Raw genomic sequence first — 27,555 nt, 5'->3', positions numbered from 1 at the left:
GTGAAGCCATCGATCCACCAAAGTTCAAACTTGATGAGCACATGCTATGAGAACAGATAGGAAGAACAGAGATCAATGGAACCAAATGGTTCATAAGGCGTGAGATACACGATCATGCACTGTGCTCTGTGTGCCACTAATTGTTATCACAAGCTATGGAATAGCTTACACCCACCACAGGGAGTTATTTACTGCAGCAGCTAGCAATAGATTTCTAATCTGCACAATCGATTGCAAGCAAGTTGAGCAGCGCAATGGAGCTAGAAAAATATGTCAACCCAGCTTACACCTATAGGTAAATTGAATGGACTTTCTGACTTGAAGTGACACTAAACTCTGGTAAACAAAACAAAAACGTATGTAATCCTAACTCAAAAAAAGTCCATTCTATTGCTCCCAGACTCAACCAAATCTCCAAATTCTTTTATTTGCTTCTGTAATCTGAAGCTCTTACCCTTGCAGCATACTCCTTGTCAGTCATGTGCAGAATACCCGAATACACCCCCCCCCCCCTCATACCTAGACTGGTTTACTTGGGATTACAATAGCCTGTAATCAAGTGAAATGCAAATATTTACACTACATTACAATTTACATTACAGTTGGATTTAAAATACATAAAGGGCTAATTTACATCTGTGCTATATGGTAATGCATATGCATTAACACGTGTTATAGCATATGCTAATGTGTGTTGCATTACATAGTTAGTCAGGTTGAAAAAAACACCCATCCAGTTCAACCATAAGAAAAGAAAATAATAACATACAATCTCATATACCCAATTCTATACCCACAGTTGATCCAGAGGAAGGCAAAAAAAAAACAGCAGAGCATGATCCAATTTTGTACAGCAGGGGAAAAAATTCCTTCCTGATCCCGAGAGAGGCAATCGGATATTCCCCGGATTACCTTTACCTATAAATGTTAGTATCCAGTTATATTATATACATTTAGGAAAGTATCTAGGCCTTTCTTAAAGCAATCTACTGAGCTGGCCAAAACTACCTCTGGAGGGAGTCTGTTCCACATTTTCACAGCTCTTACTGTGAAGAAACCTTTCCGTATTTGGAGGTAAAATCTCCTTTCCTCTAGACATGAGTGCCCCTTGTCCTCTGTGTTGACCGTAAAGTGAATAACTCAACACCAAGTTCACTATATGGACCCTTTATATATTTGCACATGGTGATCACCTGCTCTTTTCAAGAGAGAATAAATTCAGTTCCTCTAATCTTTCCTCCATGCCTCTTATCAGTTTGGTTGCCCTTCTCTGCACTTTCTCCAGTTCCCCGGTATCCTTTTTGAGAACTGGGGCCCAAAACTGAACTGCATATTCTAGATGAGGTCTTACTAATGATTTGTACAGGGGCAAAATTATATCTCTCTCTCTGGAGTCCATACCGCTCATAATACAAGAAAGGACTTTGCTTGCTTTGGAAATTGGCATTGCATTCCATTATTGAGCTTATGATCTACCAAAACCCCCAGATCCTTCTCCACTACGGATCCCCCCAGTTGTACTCCTCCTAGTGTGTATGATGCATATTCTTAGTCCCCAAGTGCAGAACTCTACATTTATCAACATTAAACCTCATCTGCCACATAGTTGCCCAATTAGACAGAGCATTGAGGTCGGCTTGTAAATTGGCGACATCCTGTAATCCTGAAATTAATAGGCTTTCAATGCACAAAATGTCTCAAATATCAGACATTTTGCAAATGTACCACAACATCATCTTAGCACACCAGGGTGCTTTTTTAAATGAACAGCACTACAATGCGTCAACGTATGTAACATTTTTTGCCATACATTGTAATTGAGCATATTGTTTCAATGTAGAGGAGACCTTAATTATTTGTTAATAAACTCACAAAACTATATTGGTTAATATATACAGTATCTCACAAAAGTGAGTACACCCCTCACATTTTTGTAAATATTTTATAATATCTTTTCATGTGATCTTTGATGCAGTGTGCGGCGTATGGTCTGAGCATTGACAGGTTGACCCCCTTCAACCTCTGCAGCAATGCTGGGAGCAATCATATGCCTATTTCCCAAAGACAACCTCTGGATATGACGCTGAGCACCTGCACTCAACTTCTTTGGTCGACCATGGCGAGGCCTGTTCTGAGTCGAACCTGTCCTGTTAAACCGCTGTATGCAGAGGCATATCTAGTGAAAATGGCACCTATGGCAAACATTGAAACTGCGCCCCTGTCAAAACATTTAAAACCCATCTTTCATATAACCTAAAGGGGTTGTTAGAGTCTGAGATGAAAGAGGGAAAGAAAGAGAAGGGAGGGAAAGAAAGTGAAGGGAAAGAAAGAAAGATATAGAAGGAAGGAAGGACAGTGGCCCCAGCTCCTACACCACAATAGCAATATGTGTGTAGCGCCTGGTTACTTCAAAGTACCGGTGCTATTTAAATTTAGAGGGAGATCAGAGTGTAGTTAAACTCTGATGTGGTTAATATGTTCAAATTGGGTCTCTGTCTCAGCTTGTCTGTACTGTGGGCTCATTCTGTTGTAGTGGAGTGTTCTTCCCACAGCTATACCGCTTGGGATCTTCAGAACTGGGAACCCAGTCAACCACTGGGCTCCCTGCCAGGCTGGTCCGGAACATTTGAGTCGTGGCAGGGAGCCTAGTGGTCGACTGGGTTCCCAGTTCTGAAGATCCCAAGCGGTATAGCTGTTCGGTGGGGAATCCATCTGAGGAGAGCCAATGAGAGGCTGGCGATCTAATAGGGTCTCGACAATCCACCGGGGATCGAGGTATCCGGACACTGGGAGGTTGGTCACCTGTCAGTCGGTACCTGAAAGAATTCAGAAGGAGACCCAGGCGTAATTTCACCAAGGAGGTTCATCCCCGAAATCACCATCAGGAGGATCTGTGGCAGAGACTTCTCCTCAAAGGTTCGAGCGATACTCTGGCTGCCCGGTCAGTGAAAGGGGCCTGTCCAGGTACGCTATTCCCACTCAAGCAGGAGTGGCGCAAGAAGTATTACATGTGGGAGCAGGATTGTTTTCCCTATTGCTATGTCTGAATTTGCTATTCTCCTTCTTCTTTCAACTCTACCTTCTTCACCACAAGTTTTTTTGTTTTTACCTGGCTGGGTAATAAAGAGCACAGCACACCTGTCGCGGATATTCCTTTACTTCTGCTATATGCACCATACACCACTAGGAATTCGGAGAGCCACGAGGTAAATGTGCCACCCAAAACAAACCAGCAGCTCCTTCAGGGGGTAGTGCTACATGTGTATTCCAGAAAGTTTAACGATAAGCAGATAAAGATACTCCAAACACCATCCCCCTAGGCAGATCCCATCAAACAGGTAAAAGAGATGGTTAGAGTGTGCGGAGGTAATTCAAGAGATGATTAGAGAGTGTGCAGAGGTCATACAAGAGATAATTAGAGAGTGTGCGGAGGTCATACAAGAGAAAATTAGAGAGTGTGCAGAGGTGATACAAGAGATGGTTAGAGAGTGTACGGAGGTGATACAAGAGATGGTTAGAGAGTGTGCGGAGGGGATACAAGAGATAATTAGAGAGTGTGCGGAGGTGATACAAGAGATGGTTAGAGAGTGTGCGGAGGGGATACAAGAGATAATTAGAGAGTGTGCGGAGGTGATACAGGAGATAGTAAGAGAGTGTGCAGAGGTGATACAAGAGATTGTTAGAGAGTGTGCGGAGGTGATACAAGAGATAATTAGAGAGTGTGCAGAGGTGATACAAGAGATAATTATTAGAGTGTGCGGAGGTGATACAAGAGATAATTAGAGAGTGTGCGGAGATGATACAAGAGATAATTATTAGAGTGTGCGGAGGTCATACAAGAGATAATTAGAGAGTGTGCAGAGGTGATACAAGAGATGGTTAGAGAGTGTGCGGAGGTGATTCAAGAGAAAATTATAGAGTGTGCAGAGGTGATACAAGAGATAGTTAGAGAGTGTACGGAGGTGATACAAGAGATGGTTAGAGAGTGTGCGGATGGGATACAAGACATAATTAGAGAGTGTGCAGAGGTGATACAGGAGATAGTAAGAGAGTGTGCAGAGGTGATACAAGAGATGGTTAGAGAGTGTACGGAGGTGATACAAGAGATGGTTAGAGAGTGTGCGGAGGGGATACAAGAGATAATTCGAGAGTGTGCGGAGGGGATACAAGAGATAATTAGAGAGTGTGCGGAGGTGATACAGGAGATAGTAAGAGAGTGTGCAGAGGTGATACAAGAGATGGTTAGAGAGTGTGCGGAGGTGATACAAGAGATAATTAGAGAGTGTGCGGAGGTGATACAAGAGATAATTATTAGAGTTTGCGGAGGTGATTCAAGAGATGGTTAGAAAGTGTGCGAACATGGTGCAGGAGACAGAGACTGCAGACATGATTCAAGAGATCAGAGACTGCAGTTTCTGTCTTACTAACAGTCCATTTTCCAATCACAGTTAGTAAGACAATAAATGGTTAATGGTTAATAAGTCTGTGAAGCTCCAAACCTGACCAGCCTAAGGCCCCTTTCACATTTATAAGACTTGTTTTGGACTTCAAAATCGCATGACAAGTTATTCTCCATGATTTTCAATGACTACCATTCATATTGGCACGACTTTAAGTCGAGCCAACTTCAAAGTAGTCCCTTGACGTTGCAGTAGTGTAAAGGGGCCAAAGGCTGGGTTCACACTGATACTACAAAACAGTCATCCTACTTTGCTCTGCGTCATCAGTCCTACATCGGTCCTACATTGGTCCTACATCCATCCGACTTGAATGAACAGGATACTGCTTTGATCCGACTTTGTGATAGTCTGACTTGTCCTTTGACCAATCAAAACAATCCCAGTGTGAGATAAATTCCTTTTACTGCTGCTGTAATCACATGTCGGATGTCAAAAGTTGGATAGTAAGGACAAGGCTCCTACTTTGATCCGACTTCAATGATATTCAATGGGCTAAAGTAGGAACAAAGTCGGACCAAAGTAGTACAGGGAGCATTTTCAAAGTCGGACCGACTTGTGTCGGGTTAGTTAAGACAGGTCTCATAGGGAGACATTGATTTTCACACGTCATGTGACATGAGCTCCTAATGATGGTCCGCCCGTGTGAAAGGGCCCTAAAGGAGTTGTCTGCTAACATAAATAGGAAGCTGAACCTATGGAAATTAAGGGAACTTACATTGTCTGGGAAGACTTTAGTTGTTAAAGTCATTATATTACCCCTGTTACTGTATACTGCACTAGTTTTTTTTCACCCTCAGATTTGGGGATACAAAGGATCACAAGACAAATATTCTTATTTTTTTGGGGATCTAAAATGGAGCGCTTATCCCGCTAATAATGCTCACACAATCGAATGGTGGTTTTGACTTTCCGAATATAAGGAATTTTAAACATTTGCACTACTGGTGCCTTATACTCAGAGGGCCAGATTCAGAGAAGAAGTACGCCGGAGTATCTGCTGATACTCCGGCGTAATTTCAAATTTGCCGCGTTGTATCTTTATTTGTAATTCACAAACAAAGATACGACGGCATTTGGCTAAGATCCGACAGGCGTATGGCTTTGTACGCCTTCGGATCTTAGGATGCAATACTTCGGCCGCCGCTGGGTGGAGATCGCGTCGTTTTCCGCGTCGGGTATGCTAATTAGCTGTTTATGGCGATCCACGAAGGTACGCGCGTTCGTCGCATTCTCTTACGTCGTCGCTAGTCGGCTTTTCGCGTTGCAAAGTTACGGTTGCTCTTTAGGTGGTGTAACAATAGACAGCCCATGTTAAAGTATGGCCGTCGTTCCCGCGTCGAATTTCCAATTTTTTTTTTTGCGTAAGTCGTCCGGGAATATGAAAGGACGTAACGCACGTCGCCGTTCAAAAAATTACGTCGGGGCGACGTCATTTCGCGCAAAGCACGGCGGGAAATTTCAAAACGGAGCATGCGCAGTACGTCCGGCGTGGGAATGCGCCTAATTTAAATGGTACACGCCCCATTTGAATTAGGCGGGCTTGCGCCAGACGGCTTTACGCTACGCCGCCGCAAGTTTACACGCAAGTGCTTTGTGAATCAAGCACTTATGCTGAAAACTTGCGGCGGTGTAACGTAAACGGGATACGTTACGCCGCCGTAATTGATCGTGAATCTGGCCCAGAATGTTGAAAGAGGGAGATCGGGCAGCAATTATGATAGGATATATAGCAGGTTGGTGGTTCATTAAATGGGGACTGGTTCAAAAAGATCTAACCAAACCATATGCAGTAGTGGTACCTCCATTTTACTCAATCCTCAAGAAATTTAGAGAAGTAAATATCATTTGGATGAACTAGGAGAAAAGATGGGCGACAAACAATTTCTCAAGAACTGGCTAAGAAGAGATGAACTGGTGTCCCCTATATCGGGATTAAACTCTAATCAAAGCAGCTTAGATTGGAAAAAGGTACAGGTAAAAGGGGTCACAAAAAGACAGTGGGACATTGTATGGATGGGCTTACACGAATGCTTGCCAAACCAGAAATTTACACACGATCTGTTTCCCCGCGGTCAAAAGTCCGCTGGGAAAACCGAGGGGAAAACCGAGAACCTGCTTGGTTGCTTTTCCCCATGTACAAACTGCCATGACAGCTTTAGTTCGGGAAAACCAGCCGTGTGTATGCTCCACTGCATTGTTTCCCATAGGAAAACTGCCAAGCAAAAAACACGCAGAGGATCGCGGCGGGAAAAGAGAGAAACTGTAAAACATTTATTCTGGAACTGCGATTTTGCGTCCCAAGTCACTTTTTTTTAATGTCACAATGTACAGTATAAGATTTCCTATAATCTGTGCCCAGTCTTGCCACACAGAGTTAATCCAGCTCTGAGCAATCCTCTTTTATTGTTCAGTGAAATAAAACAGACTTATAGAGAAAAACTTTAGTCCGTTCCGCCCCCTTGCTGTGAGTGACAGGTTATTTACATATCTCATGCACTAGCCTGGAAACAGGCATTATTTTTGAATTCCAACCCCCACTCCTTTTCTGAAGTCATGTGGTTACTTTTCTGAATTTTGACTGGATGTTAGTGATCATAGCAGAATATAGTGTAAGAAATACAGGAAAAAATGCACGTTGACAAGGGGAGTGTAGAGGAGGGCGGGGAGTCTACTGACATCACAACTCCACCCACCGAGCTCCAGACAACAGATCCACCCACAGAATCTGAAGTTTTTCAGTTCTTATAACAGACAGAGGGGAAACATTTGACAGGTAAGGATACATGCAGGAGGCATCTATATCCTTGTAGATAAGCACTATGGCAGTAGTTCAGAAAGGATGAGAGTGGCTTTACATCCACTTTAAGCCATTTCTGGCAGAAGTAGCTGGGGTGATATGTCTAGATTATTTTTTGTTTACAGTAACACAGCACTGAAAATTAAGAATAAGTACAAAGCAAGAATGGCATGGATTTTCTTTTTCATACTTAAATAAGTTTTTGACGTTTAAATAAAGTTTTTTTTTAAATAATCAGTGTGCTCACCCATCCTGTGTGCAGTGTAAATAAAGAGAAGAGCGAGGGGATTCATTTCCTAACCAGTGTGAGCATTGGCTGATCTGCATACAGGACGGGCGAGGTGCTACTTAGACGTCTGCAGCTGGCATTACGTGTGACAGAGAGAGAATGAGAGAGAGAGAGAATGAGAGAGATAACGAGAGAGAGAGAAAGAGAGAGAGGGCATGAGAGAGAGGGAGAGAGAGAGAATGAGAGAGAGAATGAGAAAGAGAGAGAAAGAGAATGAGAGAGAGAATGAGAGGGAGAGAGAGAGAGAATGAGAGAGACCCATCTCCTGGTATCACCTTCGCTATGAGTGCTCCTCCAGCCTCATTAGGTGTCATAAAAAAATGGGAGCTCCTCCTGGTATCAGCTCTATAATGAACTTCCACGTTCTCCTGCCATCACGTTATCTAGCAGAGCTCAATCCCTGTCATCACTTCTATGATCTCCCTCCCTCCGCCGGTCAGCCTGTATTGCTCACCCGTTCTCCTGCCCTGTTTGATGGTGTCCTTCAGTGCAGCCCAAGCCACGGTGTCCCCCCTCTACCTGGCACAGTGCTGGGGCTCCCGGAGAGCGTATTCCGGATGACGGACACCTGGGGAACCAACAACAGCCTCAGCAGCATGCTGCACGTGACGGTCATCTCTCTTGTCCTGTGATGGCAGTCAGCTGACACCTATGAGGGCAGAGCCTTCTGTACCCCAGACACTGATTGGCTAGGACCCAGTGCAGCCCCTGCTATCTCCTTAGCTAGTAGCTGGTTGTTACATCCCTCCCAGCATACTGTGTGGGCGGCGCCGGGTGAGCTGGAGCGGTTCATCTTTTTTAAGGGGAGGAGATATCAGACAACTCGACCCAGTCCATCCCAGCCTGGGACAAAACCTGGGAATGTCCCAGCAAAATCATATCTGCTGGCCCTGGTAAGTGCCTTGCTGCCCAGCCACTCATGAGCGCCCCCATCAGATGGCGCCCATGGCACTTGCCATATCTACCATACCCTAGATACGCCACTGGCTATATGGTCTTGGCCACCATGTTTCAGCTCAGTTTCAGGGTCTTGGCAATCTTCTTATAGCCTAGGCCATCTTTATGCAAACCTTCTCATCAGAACAATAATCAACTCCAGGCTTGACTATGCAAACTCCCTTTACCTGGGACTCCCAAAATACCAGATTGCACGTCTACAAGTCGTCCAGAACACGGTGGCACGACTGGTAACAGGGAAAAAACCCTGGGAATCAATTACTCCCTCCCTGAGGTCCCTCCACTGGCTGTCCGTAAAGGACCGGATCACATTTAAGGCCCTCTGCCTGACGCACAAATGTATACAAGGAATCGCCCCCCAATATTTATGTGAGGAAATAAAAAACCACAAGCCCAATCGCGCTCTTCGATCAACTAACCAAAATCTACTCCAAATCCCCAAGGCCCGCTACAAGACTCTCCTCACTGGCAAGATTGATAGCAGTAGGAACCCTTGGTTCCCACTGCTGTCAATCAGATCTTGTGACACGGGGGCACATGATCGAGCCTGCACAGGTGCCCCCATGGAAATCGGCTTTCCGTGGGGGGCAACTGATGAAGAGGAGGAGCCTGGAGCACTGGTGGGGGACCCCAGAAGAAGAGAATTATGGCTGCTCTGTGCAAAACCATTGCTCAGAGCAGGTAAGTATAGGCATGTTTGTTATTTTAATACAAAAAAGAGAAAAGCTTTGCAACTACTTTAAGAAAAAAGGAGGACCTTACAGGTCCAGTACTATTTTTCCAGCATCTGAATAAACATTTTCAGCATCTACCACAAATCGAACTCTCAGGCCCCATACACACCATAGAATCTATCCGCAGATAAATCCCATCAAATGGGTTTCTGCGGATAGATCCTATGGTGTGTACACTCCGTCGGATATCTATCCGCAGATAAATCTCCCCTGGAATGGATTTCCAGCAGATAAATATTTGTCGACATGCACAGAATATCTATCTGCTGGAATCCATTCCAACGGATGGATCCGCTCGTCTGTACAGACTTACCGGATCCATCCGTCCAAAGGGATTCCCCGCACGCGCCGTAATGAATAGACGCATGCGTGGAATTCCTTATATGACAGTGTCGCGCCCGTCGCCGCGTCATAATAGCGGCGACGGCGCGACACGTCATCGGCAGAGGATTTCAGCGCGGATTTCAATGCGATGGTGTGTACACGCCATCGCATTGAAATCCTCTGAAATCTTAGAGAGGATTTATCCGCGGATACGGGCCTCAGTCTTGGGCATACATTAATATGATGTATTTTTGTTATATACTTAGAGATATATTGGTTGTATCCAAAAGGAGTGGATCCTGATGAAGGAAGTGTTACTTCGAAACGCGTTGATCCATTACACCATTTTGGGACACTGATTCATGCACCAAGTTATCGAAATCTTTGTGGCAGTCTGACTACTCTGTGACTTTTTTAACGTTTTAACAATGTAATAAAGTGAGACGTTTTTATCCAAGTTGTAGTGTGTATCCTCCCTGTGCTACACGGAAAGTCCTGCTTTTGACTTCCCTCTTTTTTCCCCTTTATATGAAGACAAAGTGGGTAGTATATTGCAATAATGGATAGTGCTGTCACAGCTCAGTGTACAGATATTTCTTAACCCAGCTTCCCAGGAAGCTACATTTATTTCTTGCCAAATATATTTTCCAATGGGAATGCCAAGGAAGATTTCCATGTCCAACAAACAGCGTAGAACCGTCGGCCACGGGGACAATGACCCAGACTCTGCATGTGCTACTTTAATATGTTTAAATGCATTTAATTACCCAGAAAAATGTATGCGTGTCAGCCCATTAAGGCTTTGTATGGAGCTCATGAAAAGTGCATTTGGAATGGAAAACGAGATTTGCATCAGCAGGTGCTAGATGGATCCGACCACTCATACGCTTCATTATTCCAAACCATTTATATTATATTAGGAGATTTCCTAGACATGCTAACGCAGGGGACGCTATGTATGTATTCGGTATATAATTGCTGTGGAATTCCATGTAAGTTCCTTAGTGATGGAAAAATGACAAATCAAGCTCCAAGTTTTATAGCTTATTGGAACTGAAGCAAAGCCAAACATCCATCACAAGCTAGTCAATAAAGCTTTTAATAATGTGCCATGAATATTTGAAATTCTCAGGAAGAAGGTAATTAAAATGAACGAGTGGGATAAGATATTTTCAAACACGTAGCTGTCTTCTTGTTCAGTAATCCTATAGTGGAGGCAACTGTCACTCTTTTATAGCTAGATTTACGTAGGGTGTCCTAACTTTGCTGCGGCTTAGGGTGTTTAGGCTACGCCGCCGTAAGTTAGCGAGGCAAGTACTTGATTCTCAAAGTACTTGCCTGCTAAGTTACGGCGGCGTAGCCTAAAGCGGGCGGGTGGGCGTAGGGGCGCCTAATTCAAATTTGTCTGAGGGGGCGTGTTTTATGATAATGAGGCTTGACCCGACGTGATTGATGTTTTTTTATCAACTGCGCATGCGCCGGGCGCCTACATTCCCCAGTGTGCATTGCGGCTAAGTCCGCCGCACGGCCTATTGATTTCGGCGTGGACATAAACGCCGTAAATCCCTATTCACGGACGACTTACGCAAACGACGTAAAATTTTCCAATTTCGACGCGGGAACGATGGAATAACTTTAGGCGGCCTATCTCTTACGGAAACGGCATATCTGTACTGCGTCGGCCGGGCGTACGTTCGTGAATAGGCGTATCTAGTGATTTACATATTCTACGCCGACCGCAATGGAAGCGCCACCTAGCGGCCAGCCTAAATATTGCACCCTAAGATAGGACGGCGCAAGCCGTCGTATCTTAGATAGGTTTAAGTGTATCTCTGTTTGAGAATACACTTAGGCCCCGTACACACGAGGGGATCTCCGCTGGAAACGGTCCGCCGGACCGTTTCCAGCGGAGATTCCTCCTCCGGATTTGGATCCGATGGCTTGTACTCACCATCGGATCAAAATCCGTGCGGAATTCATCCGCGGTGATGTGTCGCGCCATCGCCGCGATGATGACACGGCGACGTGCGCGAAGCTGGAATGTAAGTACTTCCACGCATGCGTCGAATCATTACGACGCATGCGAGGGAGGGGAGCAGACTGATTGATCCGGTGAGTCTGTACAGACCACCGGATCAATCCGCTGGACCCGATTCAAGCAAATAAATTTCTTAGCATGCTAAGAAATTTATATCCGCTTGAAATCGATCCGGCCGAGAAATCTCCGCGAATAAATATCTGCTAGGCCGTACAGACGACCGGATTTGTCCGCTGGAAATGATCCGCGGATCAATCCCAGCGGATAGATCCGGTGGTGTGTACGAGGCCTTAAACTTAGGTCGGCGCAGATTCCGAGTTAGGTCAGCGTATCTACCTGAATCTAGCTATAAGTCTATAATGGCAGCTAATATCACACCATGGGGTGCTCCACTATTGTAATTAGGAGTCAGATATTTCGTTCTCTGTGCAGGTACAGGATTTTTTATGTACATAGCTGTATGTAGGCAGGTAAAGTTGAAGTCAAGAGGAGCATGGTTCCTCTATGGTTTCCTGAATCATTGGGGAAGCTATCTAATTGGATGATGCCACCCCAAGTGACTGGCAATCATCTTGGGTCAGGCAGAGCATATTTAAAGGAGAAGTCCAGCCTGAGCTCATTTGGCTGGGCTTCTCCTATGGGTCACAGGAGTGCAATTCGTTTTCAGCAGAGAGTGGTCTGAAGTCCTTTCTCTGCTGATGTCACCAAGATCAGTCCAGGCTCCGCGTCATCCCAACTCTGGAAGTCTGGATCAGCCAGGTGCCTGGACTGATAGACATGGAGCATGGAGCATGGAGGAGCAGAGCAGGAGAGCTGCTGATTGACCGCCAGAAGCTCTCCGCTCAGGGAGATGAGAGAACAGAGACATTGGCAGTGTTCGGTGGCTCGGTTCTCAGTGAAGAGGCAGCGGGTGGGGGAAAATGCAGTATTGGACCGATGCTGCATCCACCTAGGTAAGTATAATTATGGGATAGAAAACATTCCCATACTTCTCTTTTAAGGCTAGACATGTGCAGAATGTAAACAATTTTTAGAACTAATACCAAATTTTTTGAACGATGAAATCAGACTGGTTAAAAAATAATTGACCGGTTCGAATTCTATGTGAAGAATAGCTGGTTGCTAAGGAGTGGGCCGGGAAGCCGGCCGCCACATGCTTAAAAACTGATGACTCAGCAGCAGTCTTCCTCACTGAGTGCTGATTTTTTAACAAAATAATGCAGGCAATAGAAAATTCCGGAAAAAACAGCGTGACACCCCCCCCCCCCCCCATCCTGAAAATTTTGAATTCATTAGAAAACAATTAAACAAAATAAATCTCAATCAATTTCAATGGAATTCGTTACTATTTTATTCAGAGATTCAGGTGTACTGAAAAATTCGGACTGAAACAAATTGCACATGTCTATTAAGGCCCAGGCTCCCAGGCTTGGTGCACATTTCACATGTGGGCAGTGTAGGGACAGGTCACCTGTGTGAGAGGAAAACTGATTAGCGGCAGGGAGAGGTTCCAGACAAGTAGGGAAAGGATAGGGACATCCTTCCTGGAGACCTTCCCATTTGGGCATGGACTGGCCAGGCTGTATTCCACCCCTCAAGACAGACACTATTGGCACATCTGAGACCTGCTCTGCTACACATGTCTTTTGCATTGTGTGAGGCCCCATACACACGATAGAATTTATCCGCGAATACGGTCCAGCGGATCGTTTCCGCGGATAAATCCTCTCGAGGATTTCAGCAGATTTTAATGCGATGGAGTGTACTCACCATCGCATTGAAATCCGCGCCGAAATCCTCTGGCGATGACGTGTCGCGCCGTCGCCGCGATTATGACGCGGCGACGTGCGCGACGCTGTCATATAAGGAATTCCACGCATGCGTCGAATCATTACGACGCATGCGGAGGATCCCTTCAGACGGATGGATCCGGTGAGTCTGTACAGACCAGCGGATCCATCCGTTGGGATGGACTCCAGCAGATGGATATGTTCTGCATGTCAGCAAATATCCGATCTTCTGGAATCCATCCCAGGGGAGAAATATCCGCGGAAACAGATCCGCTGGCGTGTACACACCATAGGATCTATCCGCTGAAACCCATTTGCTGGGATTTATCTGCGGATGGATTCTATGGTGTGTACGGGCCTGAGTGTTTCCGGTCGGGTGCCTTTCTGTTGGACGTGTTGTGAATCGCCCTTTAGCCCTGGTTCACACTGGGTACGATTTGGAACGATTTGAGATCTCAAATCGGCGGCAATTGTCGGCAATGGCACTGTCCTAATCAGTGCGACACCGCATCTGCGATTTCAAAAAGTAGTTCCTGTACTACTTTTTGCGATTTCAGGCCGTGATTTACATTAAATTGCGGCCGAAATCGCGGCAAAATCGCAGCCGCGAAATCGCGGTAAAATCGCGCATTTTAGCGCTATTTTGAATTCGCAGCAGTGTGAACCTAGGCTTAAAGGGATTGTAAACAGGCCCGGATTTCCCACAAGGCCACTGAGGCCAGGCCTTGGGGCGGCAGGGCGCCAAGGGGCGGCAGTGGCATGGATTCCCCTGACGCCCGTAACATACAGTTAAGGGCGGTAAGTTATGGGGGAATCCGCTCCCTTGTTAACAAGTGATTGCGGCGATGTCGCCGAAATCTCTTGTAAAATGTGTGCTCCCGCCCGTCCTCCCCTCCCCCCCCCACCCCACATACCTATCTCTGCTGGCTCTGTCTTCGGTACTCTGTCCTCCCCCCGGCCACCGAGTCTGTCTCCTGTTCCTGCTGTCGATGTACACAGTGAGAGGGGAGAGCTGTGCTCTTCCCATCTCAGCTGTGACAGGAGTTCTAGCACAGTGCTAGGACTCCTGTTTTGGAGGTGACATGGTCAATAAAGAGAACCTGTCACCTCCAATTGCTATCACACAGGGAAGTGTCTTCTACTGTATGATAGCAATAAAGTTAAGTGAAAAAAAATTGATAAAAAAAAATAAATAATAATTAAATGAATAAAATAAAAAAGTAATTCAAAAGTAAAGAATAAGAAAAATAATAAGAAAAATAATAAGAAAATTATACAAAAATAAAAAAAGTAAGCGACAAGCTACAAATTAATAGAAAATAAAAAAAGTGATAAAAAAAGTAAAAAAAAAAAGAAAAAAAATATTTGAACTAACCGTGCCGCCCCTGCCATCCGGTTGCCATTCTCCATTGATTTGAGGGGGGGGGGGTAGTCCGGTTGGCGGGGAGGGGGTGCATTGCGGAACTTGGCCTTGTGGCGTCAGGGAGAGCAAATCCGGCCCTGATTGTAAAGGTAAAAAATAGCTTCCTTTACCTTAGTGCAGTCCTCCTTCACTTACCTCATCCTTCCATTTTGCTTTTAAATGTCCTTATTTCTTCTGAGAAATCCTCACTTCCTGTTCTTCTGTCTGTAACTCCACACAGTAATGCAAGGCTTTCTCCCTGGTGTTGAGTGTCGTGCTCGCCCCCTCCCTTGGACTGCAGGAGAGTCAGGACACTCTCTACGTTGCAGATAGAGAAAGAAGCTGTGTGTTAGTGGGTGTCCTGACTCTCCTGTAGTCCAAGGGAGGGGCGAGCACGGCACTCCACACCAGGGAGAAAGCCTTGCATTACTGTGTGGAGTAACAGACAGAAGAACAGGAAGTGAGGATTTCTCAGAAGAAATAAGGACATTTAAAAGCAAGATGGAAGGATGAGGTAAGTGAAGGAGGACTGCACTAAGGTAAAGGAAGCTATTTAGGAAAACATTTTTTTACCTTTACAACTCCTTTAACTTTAATACTTTTTCTTATCAAAACAATTACATGCATAAATATTACATATCTTTTTTTGTTGCATGAAATAATTACTCCAAGCATGTATTTCTGATAACAAGTAAAAATGTCATCTCCTCCACAGAAAACAATCATGATTATTGACATTTAGGAGCTAATTGTGCGTAAGAGTGAAAACCCATGCAGTATTCTGCAAAATAGATTTTTACAATCAATATACCACAAAAAGTTGATTATTTAAATAGAAAATGTAACTGAGCCATGCAATAAAATCTCTAGTGGATAGAACATGTCAATTATCAAAAATAGCAAATGATGGTCAGTGAAGAAAAACTACTTTGGTTTACTGACTAAATTGACCACCGTGTATAAAAAATAAGCAAGATTCCAAAAAGTAGATATACAGTATTCTCTGTGATTACTATTTTTTTTGTGAGAATATTCAAGAATTTTTATTTATTTTTAGCTTGCACATTATTATTAAAGCTGTAAATTTTGCCGCCATGTTATACGTGGTTTCTTTAATTTGGAAAGTTTAATAGTTCTGAGCATAACTATGAAACAACAGTCAGGCCGCGTACACACGACCGGTCCATCCGATGAGAATGGTCCAACGGACGGTTTTCATCGGTTCACCGCTGAAGCAGACTGATGGTCTGATGTGCGTACACACCATCAGTTCAAAAACCGATCGGGTCAGAACGCGGTGACGTAAAACACACGACGTGCTGAAAATGCTTCCAAGCATACGTCGACTTGATTCTGAGCATGCGTGGGTTTTGAACCAATGCTTTTGTGTACTAACCATCGGTTTTGACCGACGGTCAGGCGCCCATCAGTCCGATTTTAAGGCAAGTTCTAAAACTTTGGTCTGAAGGACAAAAGTCCGATGGGCCATACACACGGTCGGTTTGGACCGATGAAACTGAACCTCAGTCTGTTTTCATCGGTTTGGACCGACCGTGTGTACGCGGCCTAAGGTTTTTAAGAGAATGGTGGTTTAAATTAGTTAATATTTGCGGTATTTTTAGCTGCTGACTTTTAATTTGTAGTTTCTCTATAAATAGTAAAATTATATTTAAAAAAATTGGGCACATTACATGAGACCCTCCTTGCGCAAAATTGTAATTCCTGTCTTACATTTTGTACATTCTAATAGTGCATAACAATTTTAATTGTAATGTTCATTTTCCCCCAATTGGATAAGTGTGCAAATAATAGAAACTATTCGGTTCAGTTACATCAAGAACCCATAACAATGTAGCAAGTGGTATTTCGGTAACATGACCTTTAACACTGTGGTAACTTGTAGCGGGTATAACCTGGGCAGTGAAAGTGTAAAAGACAGATCTCAACACCACCGTTCCTTCTCATTGCTTAGCAATGACTTGCTTAACCCAGCAACTGAAGATTGCAAACAACTTGACCAACCGGCACAAGTTGGAATAAAGCTCTTCAGTTCTTACAACAAGGCTGTAAGCTCCTTAAAGGGAAGTCCAGCCTGAGCTTGTTTGGCTGGGCTTTTTCTAAGGGTCACAGGAGTGCAATTCCTTGCCCCTCCACAGCTAAGCGCTCCAGTGAGCGTGGAGGAGCAGAGCAGGAGAGCTGCTGATTGACAGGCAGCAGCTTTCCTCTCGGGGAGCTGAGAGAACCGAGCTATCGGCGGTGTTCGGTGGCATGGTTCTCAGTGCAGAGATGCCGGGGGACAGATGCTGCATCCACCTATGTCCAATGGAGGAGGTCATTGGACGAAACGACGTAGGGAGGAACGGCGTGTTGACGCCACTACTACACTCTTCGTTACCATCCGGAAGGACGGGCGGAAAGAGAGAGCCGGCCAGCTACAAAACTTTTTATGCTACTTTTATTCTGCCTAACCGTGAGTGCAACTTGTATTTTTAATAAATTGACTGTTTCTACGTTACTACTCTATGTTGGCATCCTTCTTTTCTTTATTGGCCATCCACTGCTGAGATATTTGCTGGAGACCTATTTATCTGAAGGTGGAGTGTACACAGAAATTAATGTTGGGAAACTGCAGGGCTGACACAGCTATACGCGCAAGTGATCTCATTAGAGATCTATGGAGTCGGTAAGCAGATAGATAATAGGAGGTGGAGGCTCTCTTGTCTATCTTGCTATCGGATATTTTCTTCCTGGGATCTCTTTTGTCTGCACATTTCTATATTTATTTTGGACTCACATGGGATTTGAATTTTTTATGGACTTATTTATATATAAAAAAAAATTAATTTTAATTTTATTTTTAAGTCACCGATTTTTTCATGATACTGTTTTCATTATACTGTTATCACTTTGGATTATATTTTTTGGCACAGGTGTTGTCACAATATGTTTATAGCTATATCAGTGTTGACACATATGTGTTAATTAGCTTATGCAGCGCAGCAAATTTCACTTTTATATCGGCACGTGTTTATATCTAACATTTATTGCTGCAGCAGCGTTTTTCATTCTGCAAATTATTTTTTTAAATTTATTCATTTGTATTTATTCCATTAACATTTGCGCAGTATTTATCCACAATTCTAATCAATATCATCCAATCAGCTCATTCCATTTCTCTTTGTGGGTTGAACTAGCAGAGATAAAGCCAATCTTTCAAAATAATGAAAGGATGTCAGAGCTTCTGAAAATACGAATTGATTCAGAACAACAAATACACAAAAAAAATTCCGAAATCATTCTTACTTAACGATTAAAGTGGAACAGCAGTTTTTGTTTTTCCAGGCACAGTTTTAACCCGTTCTTGCCAGTAGATCCGTTATTTTTCTATTTCTTGTAACAGATTAAAATGTAACTTTAGTCAGAAAAATTAAATCCTGCTAGATGACTTCAGGCTGGCCTCTTTTGCAGGTATAGGTATGTAAAACATTAAAATGGAGCACCAGAGAAGAATGGCACTTAGAGCTTCGGAGAAAGATAAGTAAACTCTAAACTATTTAAAATCCAGTAATGCACTGTCTCACCCTGTTCGGCAAATGCTCAGTTGCAAGAAACATACTGGAGGCAATTTACAGCACTTACTATTTGTTGGCATAATTATTAATGTTGAATGTGTTTTTCTTGCTAAAGAACATTCTTTTTTTAACAATTTGTTCTGGGTAAAGTTCCGCTTTAACGAATGAGACTGAAACAAAACAAATGTTTCCATCTTGCACATCTCTGCTCCATGTCAAAAACTGGACACCAAGATGGAGCCTTTTGCCTATGGGTGCCCATCCTGTGGCTGTCCAGCTATTGCGGAACATTAGGCATTGCATGGCTGACAGTTACTAGAATGACTCAAAAAGGCAGAGGCATGATGGGACTTGTAGTTCCACAACAGCTGGAGGGCCACAGGGCGAGCATCCATGCTTTAGCCCATAGCAAAGGACAAAATAATCCTATGGTGTGTTCCTCCTAGCACCAGTACTAACTGGAGAAAGCAGCAATCACTCCATCTACTGCTAAAGACAAGGAGGAAGTGATTTATCAATCGCTGGACTGCAGTATCACTCTCCAGCACAGCTAACCCATTGGAGCAAAACAGTCAGCCATCAAGTTTAACTAAGGAATCCCAAACCCTCTTGCCTACAAACCATGATCAGTTTTAACATTCCCAATATTACTGTATGCAACAAACTACACTGCAAATATATTTGTTAAGACCAAACCTTACAGATACAATGAATAAAGCTGAACTGAAGAATGAGTCACAAGACTCTTATGCCGCGTACACACGATCAGATTTTCCGTCAGAAAAACCTTGTATGTTTTTTCCGACGGAATTCCGCTCAATCTTGGCGTGCATACACACAGTCACACAAAAGTTCTCTGAACGTTTGACTGTCAAGAACGCAGTGACATACAACACTACGACAAGCCGAGAAAATGAAGTTCAATGTTTCCGAGCATGCGCCGGAATTTTGCGAGTCGGAATTGCTACAGACTGAAAATTTGAGACCCAGCTCTCAATCTTTTGTTGGCGGAAATTCCGACAGCAAAAGTCCGATGGAGCCTACTGTAAGGGGTTAGCTCGGTAGCGGGGTGTGTGATCCCTTGGATGGGTTCCCCACACATGAATTTATACAGACTGGCAGTCGAAGACGGTTGAAAACAACGTTTTTGGTTTATTTTTCCATCTTGCTGGAAAACAATTGCAAGCATCCAAACAGCATAAACAAATCAAACATAAAATAAACCCTAGCCACTCTGGGCGTCTACCTTCCACACAGGAACCTATCTATGGACTCTGGCTCAGCCTAGCACTGGGCAGACACTGCTGGTCATACATTTTGATTTTTTATCACACAGAAAAATCAATCCTCTCCTCACCTCCTCATAAGACCTTCAGTGCTGCTCTCCTACTCATAAAGCCTCAGGAATGATGCAGCCAATTAGTGGTAATCCTTTTGACTACTTATAGAGGCCTTAATTGCCTCATTCTGAACAGCTGAAGTTTTTCAATGGCCTCAAACCTTTCCTGGCTACATTTTTCAGCCGACGCCTAATAACAATTAGTGTATTGTCTAACAAGGCAGAAATGTATGTCCCGTCTGAGTATAATTTAGGGGTCTGATAATGTTGATATAGATATATAATATAGACGTTCACTTTAAGGATTGATAATGCACTTTTGTTTGCTTTTTCACAGATGTTCACAGCTTCTTCGTTTTGTCCTTGGGAATCAGACAGAAGACTGATAAGACCAGTTGAAAATAGACTTTTCTACTAAACCAGTTTGAACTGACCAGAGACTCTTGGGGAAGGTTTTTCTGCCAGTCACGTGATGTAACCCCCCATTTAACTGTTCCCATGCTATAAAGAAGATATGGACTTTGATTGGACTAAAACTATACGATCACACCTTTATCACGCCTAGAATACAGTTGATACATACCCATATCTTATGAATATTCATACGTATAAATTGTTTTCCCCTGTAGTTGTAAGCTCAGAAACACTTTCACTTTTACTCGCTTATAGTAGCCGAGATCTGTGTTGTCTTTCTCCATTGCAATGTCTTAATTAAAGCACCTACTTATTATCTTTATCTACCATCTAATCTGATCGTCTTAATTAAGACCCCCAAATTGGATTTAACAGTTGGTGCCTGTGACTCGGATTCAGTTCCGTTGGACTTCCGACCAAAGAGACGGGAAACCCATGTTGGGCAGAACCAGTGGCCACGGTAAGAAAACCTTTTATTCTTACTCTTTCTGCCCACCACGGCAAGTACCAGTCGGTGTCTGAAGTCTATTGGCTGACGTCTGATGTGTTTGTTTTTCTTTGATGAGATGGTGAGATAAAATTGATGCAAACCAGAGTAATGTAAATGCTACACAGTTTGACCCAAATAACTCCTCTACTTCACTTGTTGCAGAAATAATAGAGTCTATAATAATCATTGTTGGTGGATTGCTAATGTTTTGTTTATATGCTTGGGGTGTCAATAGTTTTATGAGACTTGTGAAAAGGTCTGACCAGAGGACTGTAGTAGTGAGCCTGTGTGGCGAGTAAGGCCTGTGTGGCCAAGTGTAAAAGAAGTGCCATTTGATGGCTACTGTGTGTAGCCCAGGAGAAATTTTGGGTGACGACCCATAAATTTTTAAGTAGAGACTCGAGAGTGAGTTCTCTAGATTGGGAGTACGGTGCTCCCATGGACCTTTCAAACCGGGAAAGGTAGAAGTGGCACAAGTAAGTCCTATGACTGACATGACAGACAGATGTGGACAATGGTTAAGATGACACCAAGACTATTATAGGCTGGACCAAAACAGAGCTGATCTTGTACCTGCAGGAGTTATGATCAAATTGGGTATCTGTGTATGTTCATTTTTATGACAGAGTTGAATAAGGTAATTAAAAATGTACAATGTGTTTTTGAAAGTATGCAATGTGATGAAACTGACTAATTATGAGCCTGTCAAAGTTAGAGAATTAGACCAGGCAATGCCATTGTTGTTATATAAATATTTAAGAAATGTTTGAGAAGCAGAAAATCAATGCTACTTTTGGATAATTGTAAGATAATGATGAGATGAGCCTGCTGCTTTTTGCAGTTTATTCCCCCCTCCTTTGTGCTTGGGTTAGTGTGTGAAGAAAAGAGTGAGATGCTCCCCCCTTTAAATTCCTGTGTAATAGAGCCAGATAGTTCCGAATATCTAAGAAATGTTTAATTATGTGGCAACGTGAAATCCTAGTTAAAATAGTTAGTTTGTGTTATGTAACTCTTGGATTCATTTTTTAAAAAAAGAAAGAAAAGGTAGCCATGATTATTATAATTATTTAAATGTTTTCAAGAAACAAGAAAGTGGAGAAAGGCAAGTTTATTTATAAGAGGATAAGGTTTAAAGGAACATTAAAGTGAATTGCATTATGAAGAAAGTGGACAGAATGTTGTAGAATTATTAAGGATTGCTGGATGTGAGAAAAGAGAAAAGGCTGAATGCTTTTGTAGCCCAATATGATGGTCAAGGAGCCATTTCTCAAAAAGAAACCAGGAAATGCTAGAATTGTGGCAGGATTGGCCAGAAATGCAGATTGCCTGACAGACGTAAGCAGAAGAAAGAGAAAGATGATGAATGAATAGTAAAGCAGCATGAACTTTCTGAGCACACAGAAGTTAATTTGTGCATCTCTGAGACGGATGGTAAAGAATGTTTGTAACATTACGCTTTCCACTTCAACTAACGTTATGATGGAATAATAGAATTGCAGTTGAGAAATCAAAGCTACGATAGCCTTTGTTTGAATGGTGATTTTATGGTTGGATTCATTTCTGATCCTGCTGAGATAAATGACATTATTAGGTTTAGTGGGAAGGATGAGGAGCAAGCGTTTATGCTCATCTGAAAGACCAGCAACATGAAGAAAAAGATGGTGACGAAGGCAAAGATGGGACTGGTGCCAGTACTTTAACATTAAGTTCAACTAAGAGGTGTCCAATTTGTCTGAACAGTCTTTCTCTGAAGGTTGACTTTCCAGAAGATTGTTGTCACATTTTCTGTATCCTGCAATCTTAAATGGTGTAAAACCTCTTCATCCTGCCCTGTTGACTGCAACCCCTTCGAAGCCATGTATAAAATAGATCTGGTTGGTGGATGCACCAAGATCCATGCTGTGGGAAGAACACAAAAAGAAAACTGCAGCTGCAACCTGTGACAGTGGTGCTGTACAAAAGAGAAGACATGCTTTGGAATGAATGTTATGAAGCAATACTGCTTGAATTTGGAGAAATGGAAGTGAAAAGATGTACTACAATCAAGCTTGCCAGATTTTTCCTAGAGAGAGAAGAAGACCTCAAAGAGGAGGGTGACCAGATCTGCTTAAAACTTATGGAAGAAGAAATGCAGCAAATTTCCCCAGTAAAGGACACTACTCTTGAAAATCCTCATCAATCTGATCCTGTTTGTGGACGGTACATGCCTGTACAAAAGATGGAGTCCCAAGAATGGAATATGCGGTGACAACATTGGAGGAAGTGATTGAGATCCAACTACTCCCTTCATCACTTTCAGCGCGGGTTGCCAAAGTGGTAGCACTCAAAAGAGCTAGTGAGACTGCAAAGGATCAAACAGCCAACATTTACACTGATAGCAAGCATGCTGTCAAAGTAATCCATGATTATGGACCCATAAGGAAGAACAAAAGACTCACAACTGCTGCAAGAGAACCAATTCAAAACTGAAAATATGTTCAAGAACTTTTTGAACCAGTCACCCTCCCAAAGAAAGTAGCCACCCCCGAAGGTCAACGCACATACTGAAGGAAGACAAAGGAAACCGTTGTCTGATCATACTGCCAGGAAGACTTGTGAAACACCCATGGAAGCAATCATGACCCTAATAAATGATTTTGCAATGGAATAAGAAGAAGCCCGAAACAGATTGAAGGAAAAGAAAAGAACAAATACTGAAAGTAAAGCAACTGATTAAGAAATTGCAAGAATCTGCACCTGACGATTGGAATAAAATCATGTAAAGGGACGGAACAAAGAAGGATCAAGATGGACTTGTGCAAGGAAAAAGGAATATGTGTCCCGTCTCAAACGGAGAAGATGATCATGCCACTAGCTCATGGACTGAGTCATGTATGCCCTAAGCAATGGAGAGAGACATAAGCAAGGCTGGATGGTTTATTCGATACTCCAGAAATGTATATCAAGACTTTGTTGATGGATGCATAATCTGTGCTAAAAATAACCCAGGAAACCCAACCAGAGTAAAACAAAGACATTTGGCCAAGTCACTATTCCTTTTCCAAAGACTTCAGAGTAATTAAATCCAATTGCCCAAATCAGGCTAATATCAAAATGTTTTGTTGTGCGTAGACATGTTTTTAAGCTGAATAGAAGCCTGACTGGTGGCTAAAGCAAATGCCAAGACAACAGCAAGGAAACTCCTTTCCGAAGTAATATGCCGCTTGAAGTCCCTGAAATCCTAGAGAATGACAGAGGAACACATTTCACTGGACAGATCATGCAAATTACATGCAGGGACTTGGCAATTGAGCAGGCCTTTCATGCCTCTATAATCCTCAGAGTTCAGGAAAGGTAGAAACATATAGGAATCATTAAAGACAGGCTAGCCAAATTAATGCAGGGAAAGGAAAGACAGGTCAGTAAGGAAACAATGACCAGAATTGTTGCCTTTGGTTCTTTACAACATCAGGATTACCCCTACTTATAGGTCAGAAAATTTGAGCCCTTATGAGATTTTATTTGGGGGCCCACCTAAGACAGGGTTGTATTTTCCACATCAGACTGCTGTAATGTATAATGATTTTGTTTTGTTATGTAATTGTCTAATACAAGCAACTAACTGCGATGCACAAGTTGTTTTTGATTCAATTCTAGATCAAGAAATTGGAACACATGATTTACAGCCAGATGATTGGGTCCTAGTAAAAGAACATGTGAAAGTACCTTTGAGACCAAAGTCTGAAGGACCCTACCAAGTGTTCCTGACAACTGCTACAGCTGTAAAGTGATGTGGATACATGCCAGCCATTGCAAGAAAGTACAGCTAATTTCAAAAGATGAGTAAACTACTGTTATGCCTTTGCTTGATCTTAGTCAAGGCTATAGAGGAAAATCACCTGTACAAATTACACACGCTGACAGGCATAAGGAGCCATTTGAGTAATTGCTAGATATGTTCACATAGGCCAGACAGTTAAAAAAAAAAAAAAAAGGCACACACCTAGTACTCGTTTACGTTCATTTTGAGTTTAAGCAATACAAGGCTGCCCAAACTAGTATGTCAAGAATATCACAAATGTTGTATTATTGTGAAAATACATTTTATGCTAAATATAACTTGAGGCCTTTTGGAATACCTCCTTGTTTAGTAAGGAAAAGAGGTATACAATGTGACATTATGATAGGAAATATGAAAAACTCAGATTACACTGTTTAGATATGGTACATTTTCATGGATTCAACAGATATGTTTTTGTCCTCATAGGAATTATCGTTAGAGGATTGCTTGTTTATTTGTTTTTTTTAGGTGTGCTAAATGTGAAATACAATGACAGTTAGATCTGAGGGAGATGACCCCCCAAGGAAGAAATAGAGTGTTATCAGATTGTCAGATTAGCAAATTTGTATGATACCAAAATGGGTGATACGAATGAGTAAAGATATGTATCCACATACACCCTAAGAAGAGCTTTACTCCACATAGATGTGAAGTAGTACTGTGGACCCTTTGGTGTCATACTAGGTAGAGAAGATATGGTAGTGACCCCGCCATGGGGGTCAAGAGGAGGGAAATGAGTATAATTTAGGGGTCTGATAATGTTGATATAGATATATAATATAGACGTTCACTTTAAGGATTGATAATGCACTTTTGTTTGCTTTTTCACAGATGTTCACAGCTTCTTCGTTTTGTCCTTGGGAATCAGACAGAAGACTGATAAGACCAGTTGAAAATAGACTTTTCTACTAAACCAGTTTGAACTGACCAGAGACTCTTGGGGAAGGTTTTTCTGCCAGTCACGTGATGTAACCCCCCATTTAACTGTTCCCATGCTATAAAGAAGATATGGACTTTGATTGGACTAAAACTATACGATCACACCTTTATCACGCCTAGAATACAGTTGATACATACCCATATCTTATGAATATTCATACGTATAAATTGTTTTCCCCTGTAGTTGTAAGCTCAGAAACACTTTCACTTTTACTCGCTTATAGTAGCCGAGATCTGTGTTGTCTTTCTCCATTGCAATGTCTTAATTAAAGCACCTACTTATTATCTTTATCTACCATCTAATCTGATCGTCTTAATTAAGACCCCCAAATTGGATTTAACACGTCCGTGACAACACCCACAGATTTACCTGACTTCCTGTCACACTACACACGGTCGGAATTTACGCTCAAAAGCTCACATCTGACTTTTGCTGTCTGAATTTCTGATTGTGTGTACAGGGCATTAGACAACTCCAGACAAATGCTCTTTAGGTCTTTCATAAATCAACAGTACTGTTCAATGCTAGGTACAAAAGACTAAATAAGGTGATGCTTCTAGAAGAGCGGGCAGTCTCTCTATGTTCTCAGTATTAATTCTAGGGAGGTTTAGGGAGGTCCACGAAAAATGGAAAACACTTCTTGGCCAACATTAACTAATGGAATAATGGACAAAGGTGAGATGTGGGATGCCCACATCTCAAACTAGAAAAAATAAAAGTAAAATTAACAATAAAAAATTAAATTTAAAGTGCTCCTGTCCCAGTGTGCTCGCTCGCAAAAGCGAAAGCATAAGTAAGTCGTGCCCACATATGTAAACGGCATTCAAACCACACATGTGATGTATCGCCATGAACGTTAAAGGGAGACCAATAATTCTAGCCCTAGACCTTCTCTGTAACTCACAACATGTAAACTGTAAAAAAAAAATTAAAGCATCACCTATGGGGATTTTTAAGTAGCGAAGTTTGGCGCCATTCCACTAGCGTGTGCAATTTTGAAGCGTGACATGTTAGGTATCTATTTACTCGGCGTAACTTCATCTTTCACATTATGCAAAAAGAATTGGGCTAACTTTACAGTTTTTTTTTAATGCATGGTAGGCAAGTGGTTAACCACTTGCTTACTGGGCACATAAACCCCCTTCGTTCCCAGGCGAAATCTCAGCGTCCGGCACTGCGTCGCTTTAACTGACAATTGCGCGGTCGTGCGACGTGGCTCCCAAACAAAATTGGCGTCCTTTTTTCCCCACAAATAGAGCTTTCTTTTGGTGGTATTTGATCACCTCTGCGGTTTTTATTTTTTGCGCTATAAACAAAAAAAGAGCAACAATTTAAAAAAAATATAAATTTTTTTTTACTTGTTGCTATAATAAATAGCCCAATTTTTTTTTTAAAAAACTATTTTTTTTCTCAGTTAAGGCCGATACGTATTTTTCGACGTATTTTTGTAAAAAAAAAAAAAAAAATCGCAATAAGCGACTGGTTTGCGCAAAAGTTATAGGGCCTACAAAATGGGGAACAGAATTATGATTTTTTTTATTATTTTTTTTTTTACTAGTAATGGCGGCGATCTGCGATTTTTATTGGGACTGGGATATTGCGGCGGACGTATCGGACACTTTTGACACAAATTTGGCGCCATTCACATTTATACAGCGATCAGTGCTATAAAAATGCACGAATTACTGAGTAAATGTGACTGGCAGTGAAGGGGTTAACACTAGGGGGTGAGGAAGGGGTTAACTGTGTAGCCTGGGTGTGTTATAACTGTGTGGGGGGAGGGGGGTGACTGGGGGAGGGGACCGATGCTGTGTCTCTATGTACAAGAGACACAGATCGGTCTCCTCTCCCCTGACAGGACGTGGAGCTCTGTGTTTACACACAGAGCTCCACGTCCCTGCTGTCACCGCCGTGTCACCGACGATCGCGTGTACCCGGCGGACATCGCGGCCGCCCGGTACACGCATCGGGTCTTCGGCGATGCGTCGGGACAGTTTTTACCCGCCGCGCGCCACCCAGTGGCGCGCGCGGGTAATGCACATAAGAGGCCGTGTTTAAACGGCCACTTGGCACTTGAGAGCCGCGCTGCGGACGTATTTCGTCTATAGCGCGGATCTCAAGTGGTTAAACGTTTTCCCAAAACAGTTCAATAAAGGGACACCGAGGCAGACGGGAAGGGGTTAATGGTT

The 27,555-nt window shown here is 42.8% G+C and overlaps 1 protein-coding gene and 1 long non-coding RNA gene across 2 annotated transcripts in view; one reads left to right on the top strand and one right to left on the bottom strand.

Moving 5' to 3' along the window:
- The window catches only part of CALCR (calcitonin receptor), a 196,167-nt gene that overhangs the window by 89,935 nt on the left and 78,677 nt on the right, over window positions 1-27,555 (bottom strand). The window lies entirely within an intron of this gene.
- Window positions 19,948-25,668, top strand: LOC120939907. The gene is made up of 2 exons (XR_005749380.1): window positions 19,948-20,576; window positions 25,258-25,668. It is a non-coding gene; the product is annotated as an uncharacterized LOC120939907 (long non-coding RNA).

Source organism: Rana temporaria, chromosome 5, assembly GCF_905171775.1.
Source record: "Rana temporaria chromosome 5, aRanTem1.1, whole genome shotgun sequence".
Lineage (NCBI taxonomy): Eukaryota > Metazoa > Chordata > Amphibia > Anura > Ranidae > Rana > Rana temporaria.
Note: the sequence above shows the minus strand (reverse complement) of the source record. Positions and strands in the feature narration are given on the sequence as shown.